Raw genomic sequence first — 27856 nt, 5'->3', positions numbered from 1 at the left:
GAGTTAGGCTTTAAATCACATAGAATTACTTTAATCAGTGAGATTTTTTTTCAAGTATTTTTTACTAGGTGACATCACAAAACATATGTAAACAAATGAAGGTTACCCTTACTTCAAGATCAATTTCTTTGTGAATCAGCAGAAAAGTAAAACAGAAATAACAATAATAACAAAACTAAAAAACAAAAAAAACTTTCATAAAAGGCTCAAACTAATAAAAAATAAAGTATTCATAACTTGCTTTGCCATGAGAAAAATCCCATTTGTCTATTTTTTAAACTTTTTGGCAGTTGAGATGCCGTCAGATTGTATTACTAATTTTAGATAACAAACATCTGGTTTAGACTAGATTAAAACTGTATTTCTGAACAAATATTCAATGCTAATTTTTACTTACATTTTAGTGCATATTTTCTTATGTTAACAACTTGCATGACAAAACAGCGAAGCACAGAAAAACATGGTGAAATATACAATAAAGGCATGCTAAAACGGCCATATTGCTTTTGAGTCAAAAATACCTAAAATGAATATTGCTTTTTCTTATGTAAAAGGTTCGCCTAGCACTGGCCCCCACCCACTTTGTTCTTACACCGCTCCATTGAGTTTTTGGGAATGGAGAATAAAAGCTACTCTAAATTCCAAACTAAATCTGTTGGTAGATGGTGTCATCAGTTTGCTACAGGAAGGAGGAAGATTTTTTTCAGTCTTCTCTCTTATGATTAAACTGCAACAATATACCTTTGAGGTTACAATGGGTCTGATCTATTGAAGGTCTCCAAGCCTGGAGAAGATAGGTTATCATAGGAGAACATGCAAACCTGTAATGGATTTGGTCTAGTATTAAAAACATTTGCCAGCAAATATTTGAGAAATCCATTCCAGGTTTACTGGATCATCCAAGTTCTCCTTTGATAGCATATCTTCTCCATTCTTGGAGAGCCTTTATAAATCAGGCCATGTGAGATGCTTCGGCAGGGGAGGGGGTGGAATCTGTAGACATTTGTGAAGTCAAGAAAGCACTAAAGTTGAACCATCAGTCAGAATCTCTGTCCAGGAAGTAAATGCTGAACGTGAAGGATGAAGGCTGAACAAAATGGTTTTGTCCAAGAGGAAAGGACACTTATCTGATGGTAAAACTGGTTAAGTCATTAAGTACATGCAAGCTGTGCCTCTATTCATATTACTTTTGTCTCTAACTTTTCTTGTCATACCAGTGTTCACAAAAAATATTTATAACATTTTTTTATAATCCCATCAGCACCTCTATAGCTACCCTGATTTTAAATATCCACACAAACAATCCATCCATACATTGCAGTAATCAGATAACCATTGGATCATTTCTGTCTCCTTGTCCTCTGCACCGCATGGTCTGATCTGTAGGCTGGACTAAGCTGGAGCCAGGACATTTTTTTGTGCAAAGATTTTTCAAAAATTTCAAATGGAACAAAACTCAATAATGTAATGGTTTCCTAAAACAATTCCATTTAGGTTTAAGGCTTGTCTCTGATTGTAACTGTCACAGCTGCAAGTGTGTTTATGTCAACTTTCAACCTAACTTTCAAACCCTCCAATGTCAGGTGTCATAGCTGATCACATGTGCACATGGCAAGTGCAGCTCTAAACAGAGGCTAAGATGGCGGCTTCCTTGGCTGCATAGGACAGGAGGGTTTTGTTCTCCTTTAATTCTGGATGTCTTTTTCTCTGAATAAACTTTATTACCCTCCCTGGTGGTCTGAATAAACAAGTATTTTTAAATGTTAAAGCGGTACATTTAAAAATACTTATTTTAAATTTCCCTTCTGGTCCCGCCTCTCAGCTGCATACTCGCACGTCCCATACCTGGCCGGCATCTGCGTCCTCTGGCCTTGTTTCCCCAATGTTCACACACTGGGCCAGGGGAAGCAGATGATGGGTATCGCTGGAGGACACTGCGGGCACCACTAGAGGACACTGCGGGCACCGCTGGAGGATGCCGCAGGCACATGGGGACCAGGTAAGCTTTAAAACTCCCTTGCAATTCCACCCCAAGTGGGGCTCGGGGGTTACTGCTTTTGAGACTGAAAATTACCCCCTGAGCCACACTCGGGAATACCGCCAGGGAGGTTAAGCTTTTATTCAGCTTGGGTGTCAACACTGTAGAGAGTAATTTCTTTCTGCTTTGTTTCAGGTAATTAGTAATGAGTTGAAGTCACTGGAAGCTTGTCTTCATTTTACTGCTTGCTTCATTTTGTTTGGGTGGTGTTGGGCAGAGATTACTCATTTCAAATTGAAGGTTTGTGCTAAGCATTTAGTTCTAGTAGTCAGAGCTTAGGCCCTGGGCCAAATCCAGTTATACTTCCTGCAACTTGGGCATCCCAGTGAAAACATCTGAAAACATTGGATGTAAATACCAAACATTCAGTAACTGAGATATTGTGCAAGAATACAATTACTTCAACAGAGAGCTGAATATAAATGACCCAGTATTATCCGTTTTCCTATTGAGTTTTAAGCAAATGATAAATGGAACAGTGGTTGGACTGGTCAGACAAGTAATTGAGCAATGGCTGGGAGGTTTCCCAAACCCAAACAGGTGACGGCTTTACTTCAACCTGTCACAGCAGGTTACTGAACAGTGGCACAAACAGCATTATAGACAGGTCAAGAGAGCTCAATGGCACCAGATTATGCAAAGTTCAGTAACAGGGATGGGCAGTGACATCCCCAGCAAAGGGTACAATTAGAAAACAGGCAGCAGTTTAAAAGAATCAAACATTACACTCGAAAGCAACAAAACAGTTTCCTTTTGACCTGCCTTTGGGATGCTCTATGCAGCCTCATGTTGTCAAAAATCCCAGTGATAACTAAAACACCAAAAATATGCAAACAAAATCAGATGCTTTTATAGTATGATAGCCTTTGCCCCTATTTATTTAATTTTTAAAAAATGTGTCATCTTATTTTATTGCATTAGCAGACCTGCCATCCAGCTGCAAGTGATTTCCTGCCATGTTCCACTTCATTTTCCTTGCAGTCAGCATGCAGAGATTGCAGACTCATTATTAATAAACTTAACTTTTGTCTGTCTCTGCATATAAGCCCACCAATATTTGTATGAAGATTGTGCCAGGTAAATGGTAGGTTAAAATATATTCAAATATATATATACATACACACGTATATAAAGCCATCATCTTCTTTTGCTCCATACAAAAATCAATTTAGATAATCTTATATGCTCTATGATTTCTAGTACATTAGGGGTTCTTTATATATTTCCTAATATCTAGTTAATTAGCATGATAAAGGTAATAGAGTTTTTCCTTAAAATTTCCAAGATTTTTCATAAAAGTATGCAAATTCTGTCCAAATGCATTGGTAAAAGTAGAGACTGGAAGTTTGACTGACACGAACCTAGTAATTTCATATTTAAATTTAATTTAGTTCCTAATCTCCCATAATGAGTAAATATGCCCTCTTATATTCCTTGGCATCTGTTGTAAAAATGCCCCCTTCTCCCTATCATTTATTGGAAAATGCTTTGTCTTCTAATGCAATTAATCCCTATAATTTAGACTCTGGTGATATGGTATTCATCTATTATTACCCCTTTGTTTCTTATCATTTAATACCTCTTGTTTTTGTGGAATGTAATGTATTTATTTTTATTATCAATTATTAAGTGAAAGCCTTATTATCTAATGACCATTTGCCTCCCTTTGCTTTGGTTCTCCATTTTTCTAAAATCATGCAGCCTGTCAACCACTGTCCCCAGAACAGAATAGACTGCAATCACAGACTAGTGAGTAAAGAGGGAGATATGTGCAAGAACAAATGAAGTACAAATAAAATACAGAAATAATACAAAAATATATAAAATACATGAAAATACAGAGCTAAATATATTTCTACTACAGACATGCTAATTCTAATGGAATCTCCGTGTCTACATACAATGCAGATTATTTTGCAGTAACTATTGAAATGTATCTAGTAGTAGGAAGTCATATTCAACTAAATTTGTTCGCGTAATGTTAAATACATTTCACAGCCTTGCAAGTTGCTTCATCACTGTTACTAGTGTCAGAAATAACCCAGCATTTATATCTGCACAGCACAAACACCCATATCCAATCACCATGAAATGTGACATTGCAGATGTTGATTGTCCAAGATCAGGAGGTGTGAAATTTGTTGAACCACCCTGTTTTATTAACCTAATCCCGTCCTCAGTGTCAGGATGTCTGCATAAATGTTAAACATTTGAATTACAGGGATAAAGTTGTGAATTGTTTTTAAAACACCAGGGTGGAGATGTCAAAATGGCATTATTGCTGGAAGACAAATGGTGTTGAATGTCCCCATCCTTTTTAGAGATGGTTTTTCAAATGTGACCTAGATGGCCTTTTTCATTCATAATACGAACCAGTTGTCCTCTCTGTCCAAATGATGCACCTTTTTGTCCCCCTTCATTCAGATGTAGATATAATGGCAAATGCTACAAGGCAAGTTTCAGCATGACTGTGATAGGGCTGAGTTCCCACACACAGTGGCCACCTTTATTAGCAAAAACCTAAATAACACTAAAACTATTTCATAAATAACTATAAAAATACTATAAATAACAGTATAAAATTAAATCTTCAAAAAAATAATTACCAAATTATCAAATAACCATAAATAACTGAAATAAATACTTTAATAAAACATCTTTCCCTAAAACTTTAAACACACCCCTGGTTACTGGAGCTCGAAGGTCCCAACAATTATAACTCCGGCACCTAAAGGTTCTGCACCACCGAGGTATGTATGCTCCCAGCCGAACCTCAAGCGCAGGAACGATACCAGCAGCACTCGCAGCCCTACACCAGCAATTTTAATCAACTCCTAACATCAACCTTACCAAGGGTCTCCTAACCTCACCCCCACTAAAAAACATCCAACACAACACCTTCCCTCGAGGACCTCACCGCCAACCGAAAACTTCTCTACTACCATTTTCCCACCGCCTCAAACAGGGAGAGTGGAAGTGGAAAATTAAACTTTAATAATAAAAAGAATATAAAGCAGTTAATAATCTAAGAACTTTTTAATTTCCATTATAAGCTGGGAACATTACAAAACCCACAATATAATACAGGTTTTCTATATATAAACCTGCTTACCAACCTGTACAATTTGGAAGATTTAAAATGAAGATTTAAAATTAAGCTTTTATGAAATACAAAACACTGACTATAGGCAATAATAAAATACATTATGTAAAAAAAAATTATTTTTAAGGAGATAGTAATGATAATGGAATGGTGGCCTATTCTATAATGGTGATCTCATGGGCTCTGTCATATTATTATATTGGTAAATTTATACCAGTTACAAAACCTAACTGTATGTAGACACTCTGTGATGTGGTGGGGGTCAAGCATGCTTTGGGGTCTCTTAAACCTTTATTGTGTCTTCTTTTTCTTCTGTATAGCAATACAATGTGGTATATTGCAATGAATTGATATTTGTTCAATGGAACCCAAACCTAAAAACAAAGGAGGCAAATGTACTTCTAACCAACTGAAACATGTTAAGGGTCTACTTAAAAGTAAGTTGGCATTGCTACCCAAGCATTGTACAAAACACTGTCACTGAATACATAGGTCTACAGGGCCTTAAAGATCTCCATTACTTAAAATTGAGTTTATTAAAATGTGCAGTGGGATCACTTTTTCTGCCTGTTTAGGACACTGTTGGAAACAGACAGAGCCACTGTTGTTTTTTATTTATTTATATCACTTAGAGCTTGGAATGGATTTGGTCCAGGTTTGAAAACATTTGCTAACAAATGGCTTTCAAGAAATTTGCTGGATCACCCAGGTTCACTGATGAAAGTATATGTTTTTAATTTTTCTGTGTCCCTATTGCACAAGGACAGTATGAGTAAGTTCAGATGGGTAGTTGACATCACTTTTAGGAGCTCTCAGGCTTTCATGTTAAACATTACTTGCCCAAGAGCAGCGAGGAGCAGGCATGCATTCAAGTGTGTTTGCTGAACACTATAGTAAGTAGTTGTAGTTCTCTTGCCACACATCACAAAGGACCATAGGCCATCGTATGACCTTCAACCAATTTGCAGCTACTTAATATACTTGCTAATATGGTTAGAAAGCATTTCCCAATCAAATCTTTAGAACCTATGGAAATGCAGACCACCATAAAACGCTGCATGGAGCTTTTAATAAACTGATTTTTTTTTAATCTAGTAAAAACGGGCCCATAAAATCTAAAGTCATGTGGTCTGATTATGAAAATGTAAATGTAAAATTATGAGTAAGTTGACAATAAATTAGTTGTGCAACTAGACCTTTCAAATCATTACAAAAACATTGTCCATAGCAACAAAGGTATACCAGTTTTATAAATGTTCTAGCAAACAACATGTGTTTATATTTCTAGATGTTTTATTTACATCATCACAGGGTAAGGTACTTTTGTCAACAACAGTACTTGTCAGCTGTGCTTAGGGCCTAGGTGTCAAACTTAATTATTACTTCATAGGTGCTGAAGAAAGACAACCTAGAATAAGCTGAAGATGCTCATTATGTACAGGGAAGTCTTTCTATGCAGAGAATGTGCCAGACAAAGCAAAAAAAAGGTGTGGTAAACCCTTTCAGCAGAAAAACACTTTTAATATTCTACAAATGATAATGTAGCTGTGCTATTTCTTCTGCTGGCATTATTAACATGACTTCTTCCATGCAGACAAAATAAAAGGTTTCCAGAGTTTACATGAATATAATTTAAAATTTTTCCTTCGAACTTCCAGTTTTCCAGTAAGCAGCAGTTAAAATATTGGGTCTTTTGAATAGATTATTAGGTGCACTGTGGTTCTTTCCATTGGCCTCTATGTTATGGTAAAATGTGGAAGCTAGCACGAGGAACCACAGTGTCTACAGGGGGAAATGTTATGTTACATACCTGAAAGCGTCAAGCTATTTAGGAGAGCAAATATTTTACTCACTGCAAACAGAAATGTTAGAATAAACATTTGAAGATAATGTGTGTTTACAAGTGTGTTTTCCTTGCAGCAAAATAATAAACTGGAATTTAAGTTATTAAAAAACATTTTTAACATAATTAAGAAGCATTGTAATTTAGATTGGTCAGTCTGTCAGGACAGAATTATAGTTCATGTTTCAAAAGGAATTATGGATCATGGATTACCTACACAGTGGGCCTGATTTATTATAGCTCTACAATTCTGGAGAAGAAAGACTACCATCAGTTAACCTGGGTAATTCAGCAGACCAGGATTCAGTGAGTGAGTGGCATCAAATCATTGAAGCATCAAGGCAGCTGTGATGCAAACACTTGTTCCTGCTCATCAACTTTCCAAGTATTGATAATTTTTGCATTTTTGTCTGAAGCTGCCTACTGGGGTATGCACTAATGCATTAAAATTGAATTTTGATCTAATGTCAAAGAAAAGCAGTACTGAGAAAAATATGGGAACTAATAATGCTGATATCCCCTACTGAAAATGGTAGTAGGCTGCTAGACCCTAACGTTAATACTTCTGAGTTACTGGCAAGGTTAAAATTAGGCATCCGATGACCTGTTGATCTGCATACTTTGTCGAGGTAACTGATGTTATTGAAGACTTTTAATTAGTATTTCACCGAGAAACCAACATTTACAGATAAAGAATGAGGAACAATGTACTGTTTTGGCACAGGCTTCCTTTAGAGAAGCTCTGATGGATCTAACATATTTAGAAGTAAATTTATTTGAGAAGTAAAGGTACTGGTTAGTGTTGCATATTTTTTATGTATTCTTTTTTAAGCTATATCAACATTTTTGCATGGAATCCTTTTTCAGTTGTTATTAGTGTCTCTAACCCTGCATAGTGTCTACCACTGATGAAGCCGTAGTACTGTATATACCTAATTATAAACTAATCTAAATAAAAAGTGAGATACTTGATTTTACCTGAAAATGCAGGAAAATACTTTGACCAATTTCTATTGATTACTGTTTTAAATGTTAGCAGTGAAAGACACATATTGTGCCTTAGGTTTTAAAACAGTAATCAATAGAAATGTCAACTAAATTGTTGTGAATAAATGAATCCATGATGTGTTATTTTTAAATATATTAAAAAGGGGAAACAAATAAAATCACAGTCTGTAAATATTTTGCCTTTTTTATAGGTTAAAGTATTGTATGTGCATTATAGTTGGCCACCAGTAAATGGAACCTTGTCCTCATGTGGAGTGTGTAACAAAATGACAGCAAGAGTTTGTTACTTATTTTTCATGAGCACATATTGCCATCTTCAAATGTAAATCATGATTTTTTTTCTAATAGCATTTTGAGGGAAAATATTGCTTTGTACTTGAGTATACACAGTATAGATTATAAGCACCTCAAATCACAACATGATTCTCAGATTCTCTTTCTGGGTCTCTAAAATAGGATTTTCCATTTTTTTTTTTGCCTTTTTACTTGTATGTACCCCTTCCTTCAGGGCCTAAGTTTGACCCAGGCCAAAACTTTCTTTTAGATTTTACTTACAGTGCTTGTGGTACAATTAGAAACAATGCCAATCTATAAATGTAGTTTTTCAGGTGTATTGTACTGGTGATGCGGCACTAGCACCCAGTACATAATTACCCTTGGGCACAGTTTGGAAAGGACAATTTCTCCTATAGCCATGCTATTTACTTTGCATTGCCTATAGTTTTCTATTTGTTATGGCAAACTGGCCAATGAAAAGGCAGTGGAAAGGGGCATGCCTAAGTGCAGCATAATAAATATATAGAATGAGTTTGCTAAACACAATTATACTGATTTTATAGGGATTAGGTGTGCCTACATTATCATATCAGCACCACAAATTTGATTTAAACTACAAACTGTTACTTAGACCTGGACTTTATGTCTAACTAGCTTCTACAGAGATTGTTCACACACAGATAACTGATTTTATTGTCTCATATACTTCTAGCACTGGGAAAACGTAACAATTGGACAATGTTATCACAACTTTGCTTAAAAGAAAATTGCCTTCTGCGTGTAATAACAGGAAGAGATCATTTATTTCTTACTTTACTGCTTTGCCAGTGGTGATTTTTTAATCAGATCTATCTAAACTATGTTAGAACAGACATGTTTGAAAGATGAAATAACTTTCAGGAAGTTGAAGAATAAAAGTAATAACCTTCTTATATTTCTTCCATCCTGACATTTATTTTTTGATAGATCCTTAAAGTATGATGACAGAAAGCACTTAATTTTATATTAAAATGTTTTGGCAGGCAAATAAGAAAAATGTAATATGTACTATTTCCAATAAACAGGGTTTTAGGCTCCTATTCATATATTTACATAGCTAAACTGTTTTGCTGAAGAATCCGGCTGAAGTCCTTATGCTCAACTTACAAACCCAGTTTAATAGTCCCACCTTCTTTTTCTCCAGTTCCGGTTTAGAAAAGTGCATATAAATATTATTTAGAAACAGTCACAAAGAATAAAAGCTTACTGATATGCTGTCTCTGTAGAATAGCCAGCCTGTTCTAAATATTTATTTAAAAAAAAGTTTGAAAAAACTGTTTAAAATAAGCTTGAACCAAAACCATTCCAGTTTCCCAATAAATAAACATAATGGCGATTTTAGTTCATAACATAATATTGTACATTAAACCACTCACCTATGAAAAAGCCAGAAGAAATATGAAATGCCAAGAATGTGAATAGCTTTACTGTTGTACTCCTCTGGTGTTCAGCTTGATACTGTCAGACTACCTCCTGGCTGAGTTCCCTCTCACATTGTAGCGGATGTACCCTGCAATATATGTAGTTCTATTAAAAAGTCTGCCCATTCACATGACAAAAGTGGATGGACAACAGAGCAAGTTTGTTTCTTATAACCAGATTATAGAGGGCATATAAATCTTGTAGAAACAACCAACAGCAAGAGACAGGACAGCTTGACACAATTCCAAACTTTAGATCCACAGTATAGTTAAATTTGGTTTTGTTTGGTTTTGAGGTATGGATAGCCTAGTTTATTAATTTAGCTCAAGTGTATTTTATGCTAAGGGGTAGTTTTAGGTACAAGAACATGTCCAGAATGGTTAGAAAGATTCCATACCCCTCGGGAAACATTTTATCATCACTGCACTATTTGTAATATGGTGACATTTTTTCCAAAATTTTCCATTTTTAATTTTAGGGAACTAACAACTCTAAACTTTTCTCTAACCTGCTAGAAATGAAAGGATTAAAAATAGGCAAAAGACAGATGATGCATTTCTGATCCAAATTCTAAAGAACATTCTCAGACTTAAGAAGGGAATTATAACTAGTAATATTAATATCTGGAACAGTCAATTTGGGTTTCCTGTGAACCTAAAATTAAGGCTGCTATAATACAAGTTTTTATTTCAGTGACCGGTATTAATATAATCTGGATTACTTTATCAGATGAGGATAAACTGAATTGCAAGTGGTATTAATAGTGATAAAACATATAATAAATTGATATTTTACCATAACCAAAAATCCTAAATGTTACTCTTAGGACTTCTTCCTTTGTAAAGTAGTAGTATGTATTCTTAGAAGAATTAGATAATATCTAACATACTTGTTGCTAAAATTGGATTTTACAAAGCATACACTACTAATATAATGGATTATTTAAATTGATATTATACATGTAATTACAGGCCATTTGATCGATGCTCAGGTAAGGTGGGTAAAAGCCGTTCCTAAAATGTATGATTTTGGCTACTAGTTGCATGCCAATATATTATAAAATGACTGTTACATTAGGTTTGCACAGTCAACAGTGGTGCATGCTGTAGTTGTTAAAGTATGACTATATATAATATTATATAGAAAAAAATTCCCCAACATGTCATCATGGCGTGTAAAAGTGCATGTTCACTGGCATTTATTTATCTGTATAAATTGTGTAGCACACTTGGCTACTGTGCTGTTCTTACTTTTATCACAGTCTATGTAAAATAGCCCTTGTACTACACCCTATTTAGTATATAACCTAAGCTTTTTATGGACTTTTCAATGAACTGTAACTAACTTGGCACAATTTTTTAACATACCTGAAATCTAATTAGCAAAAACAAACGAAAAGTGTTTTTTATGCATTTGATATATCTGAAAATACATTTAGAAATAAAAATGGTGAAGGTAGACCATACTGTACATGGCGATATTTTATGTTAATGCGAGTCTATTCCAGAAAGAGTTTTAGCTTTTGATTTTTTGCATTAAAACCTTTGTCCTTCCTAAAATGTCATATATGCAGCAGATTAAATATTTGAAAAGATTTAATGCATAATCAAATATCCTAATCCGGTAATTACCCTTTGGAATTAGAAAATCTTTATATTTTTTCCTTTGACCGCATTGCAATTCACCCAACATTCAGTACAGGGGACATTAGAGGTCAAGTCTAAGACCCATTAACTAAATCCTATTGTACTGCTTTGAAGAGGCTAAAGTATTGGATTTGCAAAGTTCAGCAGCCACAAAGAAATCTATTCAGTCAGTAGGAACTTCATCTTCCTCACAATGCTTGGCATCATGTCCAGACTAAAATTTTTCAATATTCATAAGCTTAAGTCACGCAAAGCAGTCATAAACTATATGACCATACATAATATACATTTGTTCATGGGCCAGTACCCAAAGAGACACTTTTTGTATCATCCGCATATGAAAAGTATGAATTCCTCAGGGTAGAGGAACAGGAAACAAGTTATAAAAAAGTAACATTTAGCTGCTGTATATTTTTAAGTATTTCCTTTTTAACAAAAGGTTAAGTGTAAGTTCATTAGGTAATATTCTAGATACACATATTGTAATAACAGAATAAAAAAGGAACAATATACTAAAAACACATTATATTTTACATAATTTTTTTCTTCAGATAAGGTAAGTATGGAATATATAGGTATGCAATTGGAGTGAAATAAGCCATTATTTTACTGATTTTCCCTTTGCTTAAATGTTGAAAAAAATAGACTGAAGATATTACTAAGCAGACTGCTTAAGCAAAGTATATATCTTTTCAGTAAGCCATGTGATCACTGTACCAACACTAACATTGTGATCAAATGGTTTTGTTAAGAAACAAAGTCAGCCCACTTTCAGCGGTCACTCTACTCTATTCCTTTTCATTTGCACTCCAGGTGCACTTAGAAAGAAGACAGCACTTTTTATTTCACCTTTTTTTTTCCATTTGTACAAAAGGTTGAGGCTTCTTTGCTACTACTTTTTTAATGTCATATTCTTAGCTAACAAGGATACATTTCATAGTGCATGAAAAAGTACAGAACAATTAAAGACCTTAATTAAGACAATCCCTAACCCTCAGGGGCCCCAAAGTAAAAGTCACAGTCTCGTTATTCCCCCAGTAACACATGATTTCATAGACTTGTTGGGTTTTCCAACTCTTGAGTGTTGAATATTATGGAAATTGGGTATTTACAGGCATACATGAGGCACAACAAAGTCACAATTTAGAGCATAGCTTTTAACAGCACAAATACTCATAATACACCTAATCAACCATCAGCAGAAGATAAGGTTGCACTATCTTTTGCATTTGAGCTTGGTTAACATAACTGTAATAGGGCAAAGCTGCTACATACAAAAAAGGCTGAATAATCTCCATAATGGAACAGCTATGGAAATTCCACCTATATGTGAAAGAAAGATTGGAAAACTGAAGGTTTTCTTTTTATGGGGATCTAACAAGGAGCTGATTTCACAGAATGTTACAAAGTAAAGCACTTATTATTTAACCACTTCATTTTTCAGACTCTTTCCCACAGGATCATACAGCCTTCTGTTCAAAAGAGGTGCCTTCGTGATATTGGTTTACCCCAAATACAATCCACAACTCATCCGAGTACAAGGGGACCAACTAAGGGCCCCACATCAAAGATTTCCTTTTCAACCAGGGAAGCCATTTACCTTACTAATTTATAACAAATTGTTAACATAAATTGTCAGTGTAACATCAATAGATTGAGCTAGGTTCCTGCATTAAAAAAGTGGATCAAAGCATCCCATGGCAAAGCTGATAACCATTTTCCCTTATTCTGAATAATTCATTTTTTAAAATGTATTTACCTCTTAATTCCACCTTTTATGTACATGCCTGAAGAAACCTAAGGAGGGCTACTGAAGTGATCCTTTAAACCATTCTAGAACTAAAGTTTATATACCTCCTATATATCTGACTCTTTATTACCCTTTGTATAAATAGGTGTTTTGTGGTGTCATAGGATCAGTGGGCAGAATCACAGCAATCAGTGGGGGAGATGCTTTTTGACACATCAGTGCAAAGTTGCCTTACAAGGTGCCTTGCACCCAGCGGATAAGTATTTGTTTAGATTTTGCAGACTGCAAACCTATTAATTTTTTCAACCAGCAATAGAGTTAGTTTAACTACAGAGACCCTAAATTTGGGTTTGGTTGGTTTGTAGCAGATTACAGCACTTTTGATAGTGGCCGTATAATAATTAGGCAGGTAAGTATGTTTTGTTGCTGAAGGAACACCGCCTGTCCCATTTGCAATAAAATTCTGCCTGTTCACAGTTTTTAATTACAAAGTATATTTCTGCTTTAGGGAATGGGAAAGTATATTGCCTCTTTTTTACAGAGTTTCCATTTTATTTACAGAACAGATTTAGCACTTTTAGAAAGGATGTATTCGACTGTTTTTGCATATAGGGAGTCTTCTCCATAGATAAAACACCACTGTGATACACAACATTGTAGCATAACCTTTTATATATATACTATTTTATTTCAGTTGACTGAGCATTTGCCAGGCACAGTCACACACTAAGGAGCTCATTCAAGCTTTAGGAATGCTTTGATAGATTATTTACATAGTATACGATGATAGGACGTTCCATAGAAACTCTCAAGTATTGAACGTAATGCTCAAGTCTGAACCTGCTTGGACATATATATTCAAAATTAGACTTAAAGTAAAGTGGGTGCATCTTGTTAAAATCAATTTAAGGCTTATTCCTGATGAATGTCCTCCTAAACTCTGTCAATGAAACTTGCAGTCACAGAATGTCCTGATAATCAGTTGCTTTGAATGAAAGATTCTTATTACTAATTGTTCCAGGGTGGTTCCTGTTTCCATTGTATTAACCATTTACTGTGTCTATTATAAAGGTGATGTTACACATCTTCATTTTGTACTTTCAGCTATTCTTAAAGGTTTGAAGGCAGTTATTATTTTTTAAGTACGTATCAATACATCATTCTTAATAACCCTTGACAGTATTGTACTAAATACTTATGACTCTTTTATGCTATATGATGATAAAACAACAATACACATTTCTTATAAATGCACAAAGAAGGCAGTTTACTGTAATCCATGGGAATCAATGAATGTCAAAACTATTAACATCAAAGGTACAAAAGGAGATGTGATTGACCTCTGTTAATACTAGGGAAGAAAAAAAGCAATATACTTACATTTTTGGTGGGCCATGTGTTGGAACCATTTCACTTCTCCCTGATCCATGCAGATATTCCACACATCAGGGTGTGTAGAATTCCTGCTTCCTTGTTTCATGCTGTGGTTCTCTTTCCTAGCTGGTATGAGCTACCAGAAGCAACTATACAGTATGTGGCAGAGATAAAAATATATTTGGCACACCCAAATATCTGGGCTAGTTGGGGAGCAGCAAAGTTGCTGCATTTTAAAAAAGAACTTGAGATGCTTGATCGCAATTTACTATTTATACTTACCTGCCCTCGCTCCATTGTGGGTATCATCTTCATCCAGTCTTCTTCCAGGTGTTGGATCTTGGCCATCATGATTAACCTGACTGTGGCGAAGTGGAGTTCAGGGAATGTTGGGATACCCAGCATATCCCTGCACCCTATGCAGAGCTGCACATGCAGCGCAAAAAATAAAAGATCACAAACAGGTATTTAAGTATGTTTTACTGCAGAAGGGACACTGCCTGTCCCATTTCCGATAAAAATTCTGTTTTTAATTGCAGAATTAGAGTTCAGCTGTAAGTGATGAGGAAGTGTTATGCCTTTTCTTTCACAGGGTTTCCATTGTGTACAAGTGACCCTGTGTCAACTTTCATGACTGCTCCATATGATAAGAAAATAATTTGGCTTCCTCTTAAAATTAAATCAGATCATCAATCAAATAAACTGTTAATATGTTGCTTTTTAAACAAAGCCTTTCATATGCAGATCACCTAATGTCTACAAGATGAAGTGAAGCAGAAGATGAAAACAATGTTTACGTGGCTATATTTAGCGGTGGTGCATGGTTGGAAGGTAATCATGTTTAGAGTGCAGTCAAAATTGTATGCTGCTCTGATAACTTTTATGTGATATTATGTTTGGAAGCTTGCAAATCCAATGAGCAAAAAAGGGAGGACAAAGCTACGTGCAGACTCGCCTGTTAATCATTTTGTTTCCATGACTGGGAAAACGTACAAAATGTGGCCTTCTAACTGCTGTACGCAAACAAATGAATAACAGAAGTAAATTTGTGACAGCAGCTCATGTCAAGTGATTTCAGGAATCTATGTCACAGACCAGGATAAATGAAATATGAGCCATGGAACAGGACATCAAAAAGCCAGGCAGTAGAAATTAGGGTTATTCGTGATGAATGCACTTTTCTTCTCTTACAACTAGACAATGGCAAGCTAGGGAGCTTTCTAAATAGATCCCCAGATAATTGTACAACAATTTCTCCAAAAATTTCATAAATCTCAGCAAATGCCACTATATGAGAACAAGCAGACTCCTTCTACATAGGAAACAGTAAATGAAAGAGGGTTTACTGCTTTCATAGGGAAGGATGATTGGCAGAAGCTTTTCCACCATTATTACATCAAATGGTGTAAAGAAGATGTTACATTAGGTTTAAAGCTGAACTATGGGCATATGTAAAATCAATCCTTGCAGGGGGGCATTCTTCCACTGAAAAAGGTAAATTCTCTTTTTGTCTAGGGCATATTCCCTACTCAGTCCTTTGTGTGACCACGGATTACATCACTTACAATGCAAAGCAAGTAGTCCTGTATATTTGTGAGAACGCTGAGGGCCTGCCCACAATCCAGAATCTATAGAGACGAGGAAAAAAAACGGGATAGATGTATAAAATAAGTGCTTTTTAAACAAAACCCTAAAGAGAAACAAGGATTTAGGCAGTTTTATCAGACGTTTTGCCCTAAAGGGGTTTTTGCAAACTCATCCTTTTATCCTGCTATAATAATATTGTGGGGCCTCAACACAGGTGCCACCCAAGGAGTGCATCTATTCTCCATTTATTCAGGTGGTGCTCCAGCACCCTGAAAATCAAGGCAAAAATAAACAACAGCTCTAATGCATCATTCTGATGTTCACTCTTTCCTTCCTTCCTTATTCCCCTCTTTGATAGTAAATCCACCATTCATACAAAAGTAAAACAAATGGCAGTGGACAACAGAATTTCAGAAGGGCAAGAAGACAGGGGTACCCGGGTAACTCCAAGCTGCTCGGAAGCCCTAACCTCTATGTTGGTTCCTAATGAACCAACGTTTAAACATTTGGCATTGTGCCGAACTCAACTGCTCAGTAGCATCCCATTCATTTCCAAATGGTGGCTGTAGGTTAGACACTGTATGTAGTGCCTCAACCATGGGCACGGTTCCTGGGAATGATAAAGTGCTAACTACCACCTTGCTGCCCATCTGAATTTGGTCTGAATTGTCTTTTCTAAATCCTAAGGGAATTATTTAAAAACAATTAAGTGAAGGTAGAAGGAGATGCCAACATTAACAAATGGGCACTATGGATTAGAAGAAAAACTGGTTAAAAAGAAAGTTTTACCCAAGTGTCTACCACAGAATATGCAGACATATTTTTTGCTACAAAATACAACTTTACAAACATACAATTATTTATTTCTTACTTTCTAGACATAAATAATAAACAAATTGCATATTTTCGGAGAACCAAAAATTGCTTGTTCCAAAGGGATTTATTTCATAAGAAGACATACAAACCATTCTTTTATTCCTCTGTGGCCACTGACATAGCTAAATAGATGAAACCATATGTCTGTATGTCAAACAACCATTTCATGTTAGGACTTTTCCAGTGAAAGATACAAATATGTGTGTTCTGTGGAGTATCACCTTAAAGGCCGTAGGAAAACATTTTTTTGGGTTAGGTAGCCTTAAACTGTACAAAGATCCATAAAATAACCTTGTGTATTTGTATGTGGAGATTGGTAGCATAATATTTCTCTTGAGTCTCCTTTTCTTTGGAAACACCTGGTGATGATACCAGCTCCACTGGTTTCCTTGTGCATTATCATCACACCAAGCATTGAAAAAAGATCCAAACTAATGTGGGCAATTTACATCACTGGGCTGGAATTGAGCACCCCATGGTATAGTATGGTAATATCACCCATAACCTCACCCAGCCTTGCACAATTTGAGTGACAGAGGCTTCCCATTGTTGTCAAAACTTCCTAATGTGTAAGACACTTTGCCAAAAGCACACTGCCCTGAAAAGACACATTGTGCGTTCGATTAAATAGGGACAGAATGGGGAGTGTGGTCATGTGACTACAGATAAAAATTGCAAATACAGATAAAAAAATAGAAAACTTAAGAAAAGCAAAAATATGTTGAAGTACAGAAAGAATAAATTCAGAACATTACTTTTAATAAATGCACTTTTCCCTATGTTTTATTCCTTCGAAAAATTGCAACTACAAACAAATGACTGCTACTGTGTTAGAATTCTGTGTGCTTTTAGAATCTAGTCTGAGCTGTTCTGTTTGCAGGACTACAGAACTCAACTTGTTCCCCTCCCCTCTTTTTTCTGCTCCACATAGACATATACCTAGCAAAACAATGCCGCTGTCTTGACCATTAAAAGCACCTCTTCACGGTTTGTGTAGAATAGGCTCTTGGAAGATGTAGTTCTGGGGGTTGTGCCTACATCAATAGCAACTAAGCTCCTAGCAGATTGCTTTTGCATACATTTTGATAAACCAAGTGATGATGTTACAGACAGTAAAAGCCATTACTTGATACATGAGCAAAGTAAAGGAAAAAAATAAAGCTCTACAGGAAGAGAAGCAGGTATGGGGTGAATTTGGGTAATACCCAGACAAACACTTTAAACTATTTCTGTTTTGACCACAAACAGGTTAAGAGAACTTCCCCACTAATTTCCAGTCTAAGATCGCAAATGTACCCAGTATAGCTATATTCATCAATCATATTACTTTTTTTCAGTGCATAGAAAAGGGAAATAAATAAATTGCAAATAGCATTAAAGAATTTTTGAAAAGTGGAAAATTATTATTCTGGTATTGCTAATACAAGCATATACCTAAAATGCATGTCCGTTAATTGGTAATCTGCATTTGGAATAAAAACCAGTGTTAAATTAGTGATTTCCATTTATTATATTTACCAATGCACTAGTTATCAGATCTAAGCCCCCATATGCGGGTAATGCTAGATTATCAGTCATTGTAAATATATAAGTGATTTTGGCCCTGAAAAGTAAAAACATGTATGATAAAAACTACAGTCTACAAAAGTAGCAGGATATGTTACAACATTGTAGATAATTTTTATTCCTTTTTGGTTATTTTTGCATTTTTATTTTAGCCAGAAGAGGTCACTGTTGACTTTGCAAGCCGTGGTATTTTATTGCTGGTCAAGAAGGCAATTATTGCATCAAATATACCATGAGTTATTTTTTGAAACTAGGGTATAATTTTTTATTTTTTAAAATATATTGTCTATACTTTTTTACTTATTTTACTACTGAAAAATACTATTGTATTATTTAAATAAATATAAAGTGTAGCAAACTTAGCTAACAATATTTATAATGCAAACATTTTTCTTTCATTTTATATATATATAAATATTCCAGTAACATTACTTCTTGTTTCAGGCTAGCAGTAGGTCACTGCCCTGCAATTAGCATCAACATTGTCAATTTGTTGTATGCAGTCCTTTATTTAGCTGCACAGAACAGATTCCCAAAAAAATGCTCTCAAAAAAATTGGATGCTGCAAAGCATGATACCATACATCTTAAAAAATGTATATTGGATTTACATATAGTAAGTTCACTTTTACTGACCCTAAACAGCATTGCCAAATATGAACTTCTTAGCTCAAGTACTCTCTGAACAATCCGCAAACAAACTCACATCAAGTGTGTCTCCAGCGACATTCTCCCACTGGGTGTCACACAGCACAGAGAAGATGAAGTCCAAAAGCCAATCACCACTAATACGTCTCTGACATTACCATTAATATTTATTATACAGTATTTATATAGCACCATCATATTACACAGCACTGTACAAAGTCCATAGTCATGGCACTAACTGTCCCTCAAAGGGGCTCACAATCTAATGTCCCTACTATGGTCATATGTCATTAATGCAGTCTAAGGTCAAATATTTTTTTTTTTAGGGGAGGATGCCAATTACTTTTTTGGATCGTGGGAGGAAACACACACAGACACAGGGAGAACCTGCAAACTCCATACAGATAGTGTCCTGGCTGAGATTTGAACCTGGGACCTAGCGCTGCAAAGGCAGGAGTGCTAAACTCTGAGCACCGTGCTGACCGTAAGAGCTACTTGTCATAAAAATAGTAAACTTCTCTCTATTTCAAAAATGTATTTAGATGTTTGCCTGGAGGTCAAATTTAAATTATAAGGGATTTATTGAATAGTATTATTACCTTTATGGGTCATCTCCATTCACATTATCTCTTTGTCTATTGCTTTGAAGCCTGTTACTATTTAATCTCTTTATCTGCATCACCAAATTTTTGGAGTGGCTCCACCAACAGCACAGTTTCGGGTTTCTAAGCAGTAATTTGTGGCACTTGTAGCAAATATCCAAAGCTTAAAGTGATTGCCATGATTCCTAGGTTTATTACATAGAAAGTATTTATGGGCTAACAGACATCAACACAGGAACAGTGATGTGTTTTGCACAAAGCGTATTTGTAAGTTGTGTAAGTGTCTCTGTATAAAACATGGGGACAGAACCCATTTATTGTGCCTTACAATTACAGTAGCCATGAAAAGGAATTGTTTAACACAGTACATTTAAACCCACTAAAACATGAAATATTGGATTCAATTTGTATTTGTGCCATTTATGTCACCATATAATAAAAACACATTTTAAGTCTTTCATCTGTTCGTAATAAAAGACAAGTGACATCCACAAGAACATATGTCTCTATTATTATCTGAACAATGTAATATCACCCAATGACACATCATCCCTTTCAGCAATGCTTGCTGTTTCAGCAGTTCTAACAATTATTATGTCCTCATCTTTCATATACAGCTCATTTGTTCCTTTCTCAGGATTCTATGATTATTTGGCATATAAATCCACCTAATCTGGGAGTGATAATTAATGTGCATCTATTCCACACACATAGAGGAGCTCTTCCCAAAATTATTATTCCTTGTAATATTAAGGTTTGAGTTCTGAGGAACTTTACAGTAAATGTGAACTCTGCTGACCTTTAATAAAGTGGAGCTATGAATACACTACATGTGTATGCAACCTTAAGGGCATTGTTTGTCTGCTTTAGTCTATTATCTAGCTGTTTTTCCCAGTGAGCTCTATCATCTTGCCTCTCAAACAGTATAGCCAGTAGTCACAACCTACATGACCTTCGTGTGACAGTCACATCACAGTTCTCTACATATGTTAATAAGGACAAGGAATAAAAGATAATGATGATGAAGACGAGGAATGAATTGTTGAGTGTTAGCAAAAGTCAATATTTGTATATGAGTAACAGCGATCTTTACCCTGCTAAGGTTGTATGTTTCAGAGAAAGAAGGATTATTTGGAGGCATCTAAAGAAACAGATTTTAGAAGTACTACCATATTTCATTTTCTGGAGAACACAAGGGTGTTATTTAACCTCCCTGGCGGTATGAATAATGAGTATTTTTAAATGTAAAAGTGGTACATTTAAAAATACTCATTATTTGAAATTTTCTGTCTGGACCTGCCCAACGGTTCTGCCCTCCAGCCTAAGGCTCACTCCCCTGGCTTTGCGTCCCCAATGTTCACATGCCGGGGGTGCAGATTCCTGCATCTGTGTAGCCAGGGAAGGAGATGCCGGGCATCGCTGGGATATGCCGCTGGAACGCGGGAACCAGGCAATTCCACCCCAAGTGTGGCTCAAAGTTAATGTTTTTGGCACTGAAAACTAGCCCCGAGCCACACTTGGGAATACCGCCAGGGAGGTTAAACATCTTTATGAGTACCCCTGAAACCCCAAAACTCAAGCACTCTTATGTGTAGGGATGTGCCAATAGGTATGCATGGGAAGGCTAAAATGACTATTTATTCATATTAGCATTTGTTGAAGGACAAGTTTAGGTTTCTAACAAAACTTTCAGCTATCCATCCCAGCCACCAAAACAGACTGCAAGTGACTACTTTTGACCCCAGAGACCTGCCGAATAGTTCATGCACTAACATCCCATGGACTTTGGAACCTACATGGCCTGGAAGGTTTCTGTAGAAAACATGACAAATATTTTAGGACAAAAGGCTCCACTTATGTAACCCTTTCCATCTTCTCAGCTGTTTGTAACTCACAAACCTGGGGAAAAAATCATGCAGTTTAGGAGGCCCTGTGCTTCCCTGGCTTAATACTTATTCTACATCAGTGGCTTAATTACAACAGAAGAAGAACAGCAGTCCTGAAAATTATATCATCAAGGTCAGCAATGCAAGCTCCTGCATTTCTATTTTGTCAGAAAGAAATGGTTATCGGTAGAGTTGCCCTTTACAGAAGCTAATTTGTGGCAAAACGTGAAACCGACCCAGTTTCTAGAACACAGGGGGCTTTATCAATCAGCTATTGTAGAATTTGCGTGTCAAGAATCCAGCAATAATAGCTCCATTTACTTTAAACAGATTCCCTTTAAACCACAGCCAAATAAAATAATGATGTTTTTGAGGTGTTTATAATAAATTTGCAGTTACCACAATGAGGTAATTAAAGCAGATTATTGCAATGATGAACATTTGAAATGACGCATTAAACCTCTCACACTGCCTTAAGGTAAAGGCATTGTAGCATCATCAATAAAGCCTTTAATCACCAAATATACCACATTTTAGTGGAGCCTTATAATTTTATTTTTACTGGTAAAGAAAAGAAACAGAGCAGTTTGTGTTAGTTTTCTACTTTTATACAAAGGCTACTTTAATTTTTTATTATTAAAATATTATATACAATACATTTTCTTGTTGGCTTTATTTTTTAATCATATTTTTCCAATTATGTTAATTTCCAAAATGAACATAACCATGTTGGGCCCCATCCCTGCCATTGAACTACCCTAAGCAATTTGTGTTGTAGACACAAGCCACATGCTAGGTTCTATAAAGTGCAATATGGAACAACAGGAGGCTGAATACCTGGGATCTCTTCCCTATAAATTGGGTATATTCCATACTAATATACGTCAATTAGCACTGTTCATATAATAGGAGTGTACTAAAAATCATTAATGTGCAATAACCAACAGCAAGCAAGTTTCAGTTTTCAAATTAAAGAATTTAGGATAATCAAGAATGATTATTGTTTGGTATGGGTTGCAGCATTTAACTGGTTATCTCAAATGCCAATAATGAAAAAAACAGATTGGGTCATCATAACATCTAAATACCTATCCAAGAATATCTTATAGGTGCCAAGTATTTGTCATGCCAGGAACTACAGGAATTACATTTTCATTGCATAGACTAACTTTCTTTTTTGATTTTGTTTAGCCAGATAAATATGACTAACTTTTAGTTTGGGAGATTTTCCCTGCTCCCTATCTAGCAGGACAGAGAGTGACATAAGATATCCTCCTTTCCGATCAATATTATTAAGATGGGGTAAAGCAGGAACTGAGGGATATATATTCTAGTGGGTACACAGAGAACAATGAGTTTTTTATTTTTAAGGATTTGTTGCATTCTGGTTACCATTATGAAAATTATGAAAATTATCCATAATACAAGACAGAGATGTCATACAGAACACAAAGAGATCTCAAAAGGGATACAAACATTATTTAAAATGTAACAAAGGTTCTAACTTTGTATTACTGTATCTAACCCTAAAACAAGTCTTGGCTAAAGCTAGATTTTAATTTAAAAAAAAGAAAAGGCTAATATGTGTCCCAGTGTGTAAATATAAGATAGACATTCTTATTTGATATTACTCTTTAACAAAACCAGACCCTTAAAATTAGTGTCTGGAATGAAAATTCCTATGTTGATACATGGCTCCACAAATATAAGGGGTTAGTCAATATAAGCAAGATATCCTTGGGGAAGTCTTTGGAGATTATGCTGACCTAGGAACATTAGAATATTAACAAAAGTTCTGCCTTTCCTGATTCTATCCAGATGTAACGTGATTAAAACAAACATAAAACAAAAAAAGTAGTGAACATTAAATCAGATACAACACTTTAAATTCCCAAACACCCTTTGCATGGTATGGATCACCAGGGGTTTAGGAACCTATAGCAGATTAGTTGTTATGGGAAAGCTTGTTCGGTGACATGGTACACTGGTGTACTGGTATGCACTGCACAACGACTTTGCTAAACATTGTGTAACAGTCCTGCAGAAAATAAATGTACAAAACAGATCTTCTAAAGTCTTATTACTTCCCCTTGCTCCCATGCTATCTCTTTATGTCCTGGCATCTCAGAGCAGAGAATTATAAATTGAGGGGTGGTATTGCCTGCAATAACTAATATCAAAAGAAAAGCATTGTAATATGTACATTAGCAACTGGGATATTGTACTAATTGGGCTCAGTAGTTCATAATGCACAGAAGCTGGAGCAAGTCAGATACAGCCTGCATAATTTTTGGGCTAAAGGAGAGAACCAACTAGCCCTTTTCCACCCAGCCTTACTGTCCTAGGCTTGTCCTTTCTTTGCAGTTTGGTCATTTCAATCATGGAGGCTTAGCATCACATGTAGGCATTTCCTAGGGCAGTCTGCATAAGACAAGATGCTGTAAAATATTTCAGTACAGAACCCTCAAAGCCCATTCCATAGCCATACATGTCATTAGCTAGGGAGGGGGATGCAGAAAAGGCAAAACAATATGAGAATAAACTTAAGTTTTAAATATTCTGTGTCCTACAATGTCTAAACATTCATCCAAAAAAACACAGGCATGGACCTACACATATAGCAGAATTTAATCAAAAAGGAAGCTGAGAAAGCTGAGAAATTTGAGAGTAACAGTTCAACCAGCAATAGCATTTATTGGTGTAATGCTATTTATTACATTTGTGTTCCAAAGAACATAATATATTATTTGGCTTACTTGTAGTTTATGCTACTATCCAGGGTAGAGCTGGGACTAGAAAGCAGTGTTGGCTTCTATAGCTCACTAGGAAGTCATAACACCAGTATATATATCATTGAAATAGGCCTAAATGCTGAATCAATTGCTACAGACCTAATATCATACTGCTAGGGCCAAATCAAGAAACATAGACTGCAGGGCTGTTTGTAGTATATGAGCAGTTACTTAAAGTTGAACTCCCCTTAAAAAAAAAGGTGACATATATAGAACGCTTTTTCGTACTCCCTGTAACAAAGTTTATTGTCTGACTGCCTCCAGTGAAAGATTAGTAGTGAGTTTTACACTGATAAGAATAAAGCAGCTTATTTTAAGATCTTTTGGTTGCATACTGCTTCCTGTCTGTATGTCACACATTTTATTACAAAGGCCAAACCTCTTTGGAATCCCTGTTTAATGATGATAAAAAAGCCAATGCATCAGTGTCACCACAGTGAATGGTTGTCTACAACTTATGCATGACACACATCTATATGAATTGTGGGAGCCATGTCAACCTTACACTATCTATTGTACTTTACAAGGTCATGCTGGCTATAGATAACCACATAAAACATGACATATACAAAGTGTATAGAAATTTTCTTGACCGACACATATCTATGTTCGTTGTGGCTACAGAACAGGTCCTAAAACTATACTTTAAAAGGAAGTATAATGTATTTTCAGTATCATGTATTTATGGTGTCATTTTTACATGGCTTTCACATTTTTATTGAGAAATTTTTGAAATTTTTTGGTGTTAAAGTAAACATAGAAATTTGTAGATTCGTCACTAGTTTACTGTAATCACTTTCTAATTAATAATGATCAACTAGTATATCTATATTATTTTGTTGGTTTCGTTGGGTTAGATCATGTATAGCTTGATTAATAGTTCAGGGTTATAAAATGATAAGAATCCTAGCGTGCGTACCTTTAAGATGAGTCAGTAATATCAGTTGCCAAATCTCCATCTCTACAGATTCTGTTTAAAGCCTTCCTGATAAAATTGTGCTGTTAAAATACCAAAATGAACAATGCTTGTTCGTGAATTATTTAGCTAGTGAAGTATTAGCTACTCCGTCCAACAAAATCAATAACAGACATAGTTATAAAGAGCTTTATAATATGTTCTTTGTGGTGCCTGATGTTTATAAATGTCATTTCAGATTATAAAACAAAGTGAAAAAATCATCATCAGATGAAAATCCTGGGCCACACTACTAATTACACAGCTTCAATGTTATTTTTATGTCTCTGGTATCCAACCAATGTTGCAATTACCTAAAACAATAAACTCATCCCACAAGATTTTTTTTTTGCTCACCAGGAATTGATCAGAAAATTCTGTTTGCAGAGGATCGGGAGTGGAAAAAGATACAGAGTAATGAAATGATACAAAGTACAAAGTAGCGATGGCTCAATTCAAGGTACATTATATATAAAATTTTAAGGACAATTTACTGTGACTTTTATATAAGCTAGATAGACATCTCAGTTCAAAGCTATGGACAATAGTGCGCAGATGGCCAAGACAGTTACAGTTATCTACAGATCTTGGAAGGCTATACACAAGACTTTGAACTGTTTCTTGGAAAAATCGTTGTTGGATGACAAGATTCGGCTTGCAATCTGAATTCAAATTCAACCTAAATATATTCTACAAGCTTAAAGCGTACCTAAACTCAGAAATTTCACTCTACATAAAAGGGTGGACAAATCTTTTATGTAGAGTAAAAATTCTGTTGTTTAAAAAAAAAAAAAAATGGGTACAGCACTGCCCTCTAATTCTTGAAAGCCTAGGCAATCAAGAATGAATGGGAATGCAAAGCCTCCCGGGATACCTACATCACGCATCCTGGAAGGCTCTTGGGTGTTCCTTCTGCGCATGCTCGAGCATCTTGGGACCCTTTTCGCGCAAAGAAAAAAATTTGACAATTTCACGCATGTGCAGTGAGATCGGCAAGTTTTTTTTCCATCCTACGTCACCTGATCTCGTGCCTGGGTCGGGTGACGTAGGATGAAGAGACAACAGCTCTTACTAGCAGCCCAGTAGAATATATCCATAAGTGCATATTGAAATAAGTGGAAAGGAAATTTGTGTATCTTTGGATTTAGCCATTCTAATTTGCATCCCATAAGTGCAAATATTCATGACACCAATCACCAATATGGGAGACTGAAGGTGTAAATCTCACACTAAACCTGTATAAAGATTTATCCCAGAATTTGTATCTTCTGCAAACCAGTATCCATCAACTATATTTCTGTATTACTCAAAAATAGATCTGTCCAAGTTCCAAATTCTGTGCAGATGACATAAAGTCACACAATCCACAGGGGAATTATTGTATATTACCAGGTGCTGCCATAAAATGAGTGATCATAAGGGTTAAAAAGATGTCTGCCGTTATCTTTAGTAGCCAGAAAACTCTTGCCTGTATTCTTAGGTAATGTCATTTCATTATATTTGCAACTTAACTTCTTTGACTTCCTCAAGAATGACCTCAATGGCTAATAAGTGCTCTCCATGGACAGCGATTGGCAGATAGACAACGCATGGCAAAGAAGCCAAATCCCAAGTAAACCTATAACACTAAAACAGAGGAAAAAACTGAAAAGAGGTCCACAGTTATTATAAGAAATAGCAGACATCTTTAATTCACTTGCTATCCTTTTTGTACAACTACATTTCAAACTTGTTAGTAATTTATGTAATAGAGTCTTCTGTAGATGATGGTACCATATATCTATGTTATCAGTGTCAAAAGGTATGGAACGGAGGAAAGTAAACCAAATGGTCCAACTACACATATAATATGAGTATTTGTCTTTTTCGCATATTCCACTTTCATTTCAAACAATGTTTGTAAAACTCCTTTGCATGAACAATTTACTAGGCTCCACCACACCGAAGGTATGAAATCTGGGCATGTCAAACCAAATATGGACATCTGGGAAATATGATTTAGAAACCAAGGTAAAATCTATCTTTGCCAAGCATAAGAAAGCATTCCTTAAAGTGGAACCTTTATTGAGAGTTTATCTAACCTGCCATTTCTGACCTTGTTCTAAATAATACTGTTTCCTGGTACTGTGTCAAGAAAAAAGATAGCAAAAATACTCAAAACTCATCTACAACCGTATAAATATTCCTCTCCTGGCATATACAGTGTTACTCAAAAAATGTTCTTAGATGTGTATATGTGTGCATAGTGATCCTTTAAATATCTTCTTTATTTGTTACAAGGTCATTACTTTACATATATACAATATTTTAACACTTTTAAATTAGTTTTTTCCACTATTGCTATAACAATGGAGAGAGTGAGGGGTTCTCCTAAATTAAAGATACAGAGTTTATTGGACCCCTGATGTCTTCCCTGCACTCTATCATAGCAGTTCAGAGTAAAACA

At 35.5% G+C, this 27856-nt stretch overlaps 1 protein-coding gene across 3 annotated transcripts in view; it reads right to left on the bottom strand.

The window, feature by feature from the left end:
* Window positions 1-27856, bottom strand: part of NGF (nerve growth factor) — a 57604-nt gene that overhangs the window by 20174 nt on the left and 9574 nt on the right. For 2 of the 3 annotated variants that reach the window (XM_072426395.1, XM_072426376.1), the window contains exon 2: window positions 9684-9817. The exons of the other annotated variant lie outside the window; for it this stretch is intronic. The gene's annotated coding sequence lies outside the window, so the exon portion shown is untranslated. The remainder of the gene's footprint in view (window positions 1-9683; window positions 9818-27856) is intronic. 3 annotated transcript variants of the gene reach the window in all.

This window comes from Pyxicephalus adspersus, chromosome 1 (assembly GCF_032062135.1).
Source record: "Pyxicephalus adspersus chromosome 1, UCB_Pads_2.0, whole genome shotgun sequence".
NCBI lineage: Eukaryota > Metazoa > Chordata > Amphibia > Anura > Pyxicephalidae > Pyxicephalus > Pyxicephalus adspersus.
The sequence above is the reverse complement of the archived record's forward strand: the minus strand, read 5'-3'. Positions and strand labels throughout refer to the sequence as shown.